The sequence below is a fragment of the Macrotis lagotis genome, chromosome 7 (genome assembly GCF_037893015.1).
Source record: "Macrotis lagotis isolate mMagLag1 chromosome 7, bilby.v1.9.chrom.fasta, whole genome shotgun sequence".
Taxonomy (NCBI): Eukaryota; Metazoa; Chordata; class Mammalia; order Peramelemorphia; family Peramelidae; genus Macrotis; species Macrotis lagotis.
In genome coordinates this window covers 134077289-134085218 of record NC_133664.1, presented here as the reverse complement: position 1 = coordinate 134085218, position 7930 = coordinate 134077289, and positions in this window count along the sequence as shown.

Genomic DNA, 7930 nt, shown 5'->3' with positions numbered 1-7930 from the left:
TTTTTTATAGGGATTTTAGCATTGTTGAGAATAAGAATACTCTCAAAAGTACAAATTAATAAAAACAGCAAAAGAAAAAAAAAGATTTAAGAAATAATTACCCCAAAAGGTTATTTTCCTAATATTATTTTCTAATATTTTTTTCTAATATTATTTCTAATATTATTTCTTAATATTATTTTCCTAATAATTCCTCTGAATATTTAAATTACTATGATATGCTTCTCTTTTCAGAAAAGAGATATTTTTTTCAAAGTTGGGAGTACAAATATTCTGAATTTTTGTATTCAAATCATATTGGCATTTTGATAACCTATCTCTTGTTAGTAAAAATTTAAGAATGAATGCTTTTATAAGCTAAATCTGCATGAATATCTTAGCAACTCTTGGAATATCAATGAGCTTGTGTTGAATTTTAAAACAGTAAAAAGCCAAAAAAGTTCTAAATATTGTTTTATAGCTGACAAAAAGAAAAAAAGATTCTTTTCATAAATGCAATGCCCTACTTAGGCATATATAAGCACAAGTTATCTTATTTTGTCTACCAAGAAGATACAAAACTGGACCATTTAAAGAACAAGTGCTTCAAACATCATAATTGGTGCATTTATCATCAAAGGAAGAGAAAGAAGTGGCATTTTTGCCCTTTCAAAAAAGTAAGAACTACAAGAAGGCGAAAAGAAGAAGAATAAAGAAAAAGAAGGAGGAGGAGGAGGAAAAGGAGGAGAAAGAAGAAGAAGGAGGAGAAGAAGAAGAAGGAGGAGGAGGAGGAGGAGGAGGAGGAGAAGGAGAAGGAGGAGGAGGAGGAGAAGGAGGAGGAGGAGGAGGAGGGGAAGAAGGGAGAGAAGGAGAGAGAGAGAGAGAGAGAGAGAGAGAGAGAGAGAGAGAGAGAGAGAGAGAAAGAAAAGAATAACTGAAGTAGAGAAGACACTTGAGAATACATTGTCCAAATACTTTAGAGATTTGCGGTAAAATAAGGTATTTATTCTTAACATACTTAAAAGTATAACATACTTGAAATCAGAATACTTAGATTATATTTTTCATGATTGATTCTCTATGGTAGACTGTTTGAAGAGACTTTCCATCTCTATGTTAATCTGTCTATCTCTATCTCTGTGTTTGTTTCTGTCTCTTATTTCTGTCTCCTGTCTATCTCTGTCTATTTCTGTTTCTCTCCTTCCCAAACATTTATTAAAGTAGGGAATAGCATAATATAATTTTAATCAAAGAAATAAAGCATTTCTTAAATTATAAGTTTTGTAAGAATTTTGCCATTTGATATTGGTCAGAAAATCATATAATCAAGGTCTTAAAAAATCTAGTGAAAAGGGACTTAAAATAAAATTAGTGGATAACCATTAAATAGAAATTATAGGGACTGAGTCAGAATCAGTGCAGATCCACTCCAAACACCTATAATTTTTCTATATATAGTATTAGAGAAAGAAACAAAACATGCAATATGATGACCTTGGAACATTAAGGGCTCTTGAATCATCAAGGAAAGTATTATTTATAGCCATGTTTTTTCCCAGTAATGTAAGATAGTATGCAACATATTTTAGAAAGATTTCCAATCCGGATTAAAGCAAAAAAGAGTAAGGGTAGATGTATCAATGCCTTATGTGCATCCTTTTCTTTTCCGAAGACCTCTATAAGAGAATACTATAATTCTAATTTATCCTGCAATGAAATATTTGTATTCCTTGGGATGTATACAAAAGTAGTATAAATATATATATATATATATATATATATATATATATATATATATATATATATATATATATAAAATAGTATATAAAAGTAGTAAAAAAGAAAGTGTAATAACAAGAGATATATGTTTTGGGGGAAGGGCACTGCCAAGGTGACTAAGAAGAGAAAGCAAACAGTTGAAGTGACCCAACATTGCTATTCTAGCAACTTTAAAATGACTCCTCAAATAAAATTTTAGAAGAGCAGAACCAACAACAACAACAACAACAAAAAAAACCAAAACAGGGTGCCTCACTGTTTCCAGTGCAAGATAACTTAGAAGGTCATTAGGAGAGCATGTGGCACCAGAATCAGTCTCAAAAATAGCTATGATGGCAATAACAAGCACTTTGGGATTTGTTTGCTGGTATTGGGTGGAACTGGTTGTGATGACCAACTATTGTTGGCAATTCTTGGCACATTTACAAAATGGAGAGAATCACTGTGTGTCAGTCAAATTTTTAAAAGAAAAATATTAAAAATAACATATTTATATTAGTTTTAAAGAAAAAAGCCTTTATTTGCACTTCAGCATACTAATTTATTATTACCTATATAACTTTGGGGTACATAATTTAAACTCTCTGGATCTGTTAACTCATTTAGGGATAGGAAATCAAGAAATCAAAGGAAATTAAAGAAACTTTTCTTAATTGAAAGCTATTCACATCAAGTATATTGACACCATGAGCCAGGAGCAGTCTTCAACATATTTGTAAGAAATTATTTTAGTCTATATTTACCCCCTCTGTAGTCACATACAAACACACACACACACACACACACATATATAAAATCTCCATTTATTCCATTTATTATAAGTGAATCTTTACATACTATCTTTAATAGTATGTTATATCTTACGGATATCCACCATTTATCTTTCTATTGTTCTTTTACTCAATTATAATATTACTATCTGAGACTATCCAACATGGCAGAAAAGGTTGTATTGAATCTCAACTACTTCTCACTATTTTTCTATAAATCCTAATCAGAAAACACTTTTAATAATTTACCTTCATAAGCCAATGCAAACAAGCTCTAGCATACCATTTTTTTCTTATGCGGGAAATAGAACCTGTGATCTTTTCAAATCTAATACCTTAAATGCATAACTGGTCTGGGTATTAACATCAAGTCATGTAAGAGGATTTCAGTATGGTCATTTCAATCCCTTAGAATGAGTAATAGTATGATTCCATAGTATGATGTCAAAGATGGCAAATATATTAAACCAGAAGAAGAAAATAACTTCAAAATTCTTCAAGCAAAACATCAAAGAAAAATATTTCTTGCATACCAATTAGAATTCTTAGGCAAAATATGGAAGAGCTAAGAAAGAGTAAAAATGTCACTACAAATTAAATGAAAATGATAGAGAAAATGCAGAAAACAAAAAGAGAGCTATAGGGAAAATACTTGGAAAAAAAGAAATAAAAGCTTAGCTGTTATATGCCCACTTAATATTTGAATATTAAAATTAAGTAAATAGACTTTAGTCTTTATTAAATGATAACAAATAATAAAGCATATTCTAAAGATAAGAATATAGATGAAAATGAAAGATATTTCATAGTAAAAACAACTCCCCATGAAAAGAGATATTATTTAAGAATTATTAGCAAATTTAAGAGTTGCAAATAAATAGAGGTATCTAAATTTCATCTTTCAAGAAATAGTGATATAAAGCTACCAAGCTTACCCTTAAAAGCAGAAGTGAAATTGATTTGCCAAGAGTCACACAGCTAGTAATTGTCTGAAGTCAAATTTGTTCAGAAAGAATAGTTTTCCTAACTCCAGGACTAGCTCTCTATCCATTGTACCATTTAGTTTCCTGCATGTAATAACATACATTTATACAAAAATTTCATACATATATTAACTATACAGCAGAACCTTGATTTTTGAATTTAAATTACTCTGAGATTCTGTTTGTCTTGCAATTTGTATGACAAAGCAAATTTTCACAAAGGAAATAATGTTGGATGATTGGTACCAAATCCCTAACAATATTTATATAAAAACAATTATTTATAATTTTAAGTAATTTTTTTGTCCCTGAAGCATCTAAATTGCAATAGAAATTATTAGTACACAATATTAACTGAAAATAAAACAAATTCACTGCACTTTACATTTGAGAAGAGTGATCACTGGTGTGAGAGAGATGAGACATGCTTGGAATGAGAAATTCCTTTCATGATAATATTGGGAATTTCAATGTTTGGAAGGTTTTCTCTTATGTTACATTCACTAACAGTAAGAGTAAAAACTACTGCCTTCACTTGTTTTTCACTTTTTCGAATCACTTTCATGTTTTGACTCATTGATTTCTTTTATTTTACATTCATTTCTGAGTGAATTGGGGGGGGGGAGAGGCACTTGAAACAGGTAGATTAATTAGCAGGCCATTACAGCAGGCCAGGTAAGAGATAATGAGAGTATGAACTAAGAAGATGACTGTGAATAGTGAGAAGGGACTGCCCATGGAAATAGTATTGAAGTAAAAATGGACAATGTGCTTAAAATTTCATGAAATTCTAATGCAAAATGATTTCAAAAGATCTCATTATTTAGCAATTCACTGATCAACTTTTCAAAATAAAAACAACTGCACTATTGACAAAAAAAATTTTGTATTCTTAAATTCCCAGATAAAATTCTACCATCTACCCTGTTTTCTGAAATGAACTTCAGACTGACATGAAGAAATTTTTTATCTTCAGTGTTAAAGCAAAGAGGATGCCAAAATGCAGTTTTCCAAGACTAATATTTATAGTCATTACCCTGATCCATTGAAACTAGACTTCAAGTCAAACAGTCATCAAGTGAAATTATATTTGCAAAGCACATATCATACTAACCATAACAAAAAGATACTTATTAAATAATACTTGTGTTTCTACTCTCAATTCCTCTTTGCTTCTCCTCAAACAAGATACTCCATCTTATTACATTTTCTCTTATTGTCTTTGGATACGAAGGATGCGCTTCTTCCTCATCTCTACCCTCTGGATGTCTTGACTTCATTCAAGTACCAAGTAAAAATTGTACTTTGTGTAGGAAGTCTTTATAGTCCCTTTTTTATGCCAGTATCTTCCTTTTGCTTATTAATTACATTTTATTTCATCTATGACTTTTATATAATGATGTGTGTGTGTGTGTGTTTCCCCCTCATTGAACTATGAGTCCCATGAACACAGTGACTGTCTTTACCATTTGTTGTATGCACAACATTAGCTTTGGACCTGGCACATAATGGTAATTTAATAAATGTTTAATATTTTATTGACATTAGTCTATGAAAAAGTGAATATTGTTCAAGCTTTGCAGATAAAGACATCATTCCCTATAAGACAATCATAAAAACTGCACATGGTAATGGAAATCACTGAGTTTACCTGACAAAGGAAATATTTTTAATTACACTGCAAAAAAAAATGCCTTCTTAGTTAATGTAACAAAATACAGAATTTAGACACAATCGGAAAAAAATAAAAAAGAAAGCAAGATTGAAGTAAAGATAAACCCTTAAAGCAAAGGTTCTCAGCTTTCATTTTTGTCATATTCTTTGGCAGTGAATTGAAGTCTATGTACCACTTTTATTTTATTTTATTTTTTGTTTCTGCAAAGCAAAGCGATTAAGTGACTTGTCCAGGATTGCAGGGCCAGGTAATGAATAAGTTTCAGATGTCGGATTTGAGCTCAGGTTTTCTTGACTCCAGGGCCAATGCTTTATCCACTCCGTTACCTAGCTGCCATCTATGTACCACTTTTTTGAATTAGATATTTGTGGAAATAAAGAAAAACATTTTTACCTCATTCAATTGTGCATTAGTATAAGTAGATAGAGGAAATATAATGTAAGAAAAATGAAAATATTTTTCATATTCAAGTTTATATTTATCATTTGAGAAAACTCATATGGAATATAAATTTTCCAAATTTTATACATATTAATGACATAATCTCAAATAATATTTTAGTATTGGAGAAAATACTGACTATAATAATAAAATATAAACAACAAAATTGGTAGGAATGACATACTATTTTGGTGTTAGTAAAGGAATTATGTAAAAATATAACTGTGATAATCTATATTTCTAAAGGAAAGAAATCAAATGAAGATGAGCCCAACTTAGATAATGAAAACATTCATTCAATTAATAAGTCAAAAGAAATTAAATAAATAGAAATGGAAAATTAAAGAACATTAATAAAGTTGAGAAATAATTATGAAATTGCTAAACAATGGAATTTTTATTCTTTAAATAAGCCACATTGAAAAATATTTTGCCTACCTAATAAAAAGAAAAATGTAAATGAACAATACGCAAAATAAAAATGCCAATTTCATTGTCACATAAATAAATGATAATAAATCAACTTTCACCTGTCTAATATATTAAAAAAATAAAAATGTTTAGTCTGTATGTTAACAATAATGTGAAGATACATGAATACTAATTTATTGTTGCTTGACCTCAAATTTGGTCTAGTCTTTCAGGAGTACAATTTTTAAGATAAGCTCAAATTTATTTACTAATTTCTTATAGAGTTATTTTCAAAGGGAGGAAAGTCCTTGTACACAGATGTTCCTGAAAACGTATCTTACATTAACAAACATATGAGGATTTAGAATCAAATCAAATACTTCTCCAACAAGGGAATGTCTAAACCCTTGCTGATGAAAGAATGACAATATTAAGAAACATTATTAAATGCAATTTCAGTTACCATGCCAAATGTTGGTTATACAAATATATTGTGTCAATGTCTGCCATTAAGTAATTTGTATTCTTTTTTCCTAATCCAAATTGTCTCCCTCCCTCCATCCTTTTCCATCTATTGATAAGATATGAGATAAGATAAAATAACTATTAAAGAGATGAAGTGATACAAAGGATTATAGGTGCATTACCGTGCCATAAAAGAAATACAAGAAAATAAAATATGTAGAAATTTGCTTCAATCTTCATTCAGATTTCATCAGTTCTCTTTCTGGATGTAGACAAAAGTTTTCATCTGAAACCTTTGATATTTTCATGAATCATTGTATTGCTATTGTTACAATTTTCCTATTTTTTCTGAAACGTACCCTTTTTCATTTCTTATACAACAATAATATTCTATTACATTCATATAGTATGAATTATTCATGCACATAATTTGTGTCTATCCCCTCAAATCCTAACTCTTTGCCACCATAAAAAGAACTGTTATATGTATGTCTGCATGTCTGGGTTCTTTTCCTTTTTATTTTATCTTTTTTCGATATACATCTAGTAGCCCTATTGCAGGGTCTGTGCATACTGTAGGCACAGATTTGTAGTCCTTTAGAAATAGTTCCAAATTGTTTTCCCAAATGGTTGAACTAGCCCTTAGATCCACAAATTGTGCATCATTGTACTCATTTTTCATATCAAAGAGATTATATTCTGATAGTGAGAATTAACACATAAAAGTGGTAGTTAGCTTTGACCTGAGGTGTCTGAGGAATAGATAATTAATTGATCACATCAATGAATTAAGGCACACACATGTGAAGTACTTTACTATATAGAAAATATATATGTGGACAATAAGAACATAAAATAGAAGATATAAAGTAGTGTAAAAATGCAGTATTGCTATATAAAAATTACAATAGAATTTGGGGTATTGTAAATAATTTAGAAAAAAATGTTCAATAGCCTCCATTTATACAAGTCCTTTAATTCCTGATAAGCAGAGCAAATTATTGATAATTTGCAGTGTAAGATAAATTTATGAAGCAAGAATTATTTATAATTAACCCATTACATGAGAATGGCTTATATTAAGGGTGAAAAAACCCATAGAATTAAAGTAGTTTTTACATAGCAAAGATAATATAGAAATATGAAATTCTGAATTTAACAGGTGCCTGAGGTCATCTATATTTAAAATTTCTTGGACTCAAAGATTTCACATGAGTTCATTTTGGTAGATTTTAATGGAATTCAATGTCCTTATCACGATCTATACAACCACGTTCCAGTGTACTTCCCCATATCTCATACTAGCTCAAATTCAATTATGTATATCAGAACACAGGAGCTGGGAGCTATTTAGGGCTTTTGAAATTATTTGGACAATATGCTATATTTCCATAGAATCTGGTACCTTGCATTTCAAAGACTTTTAT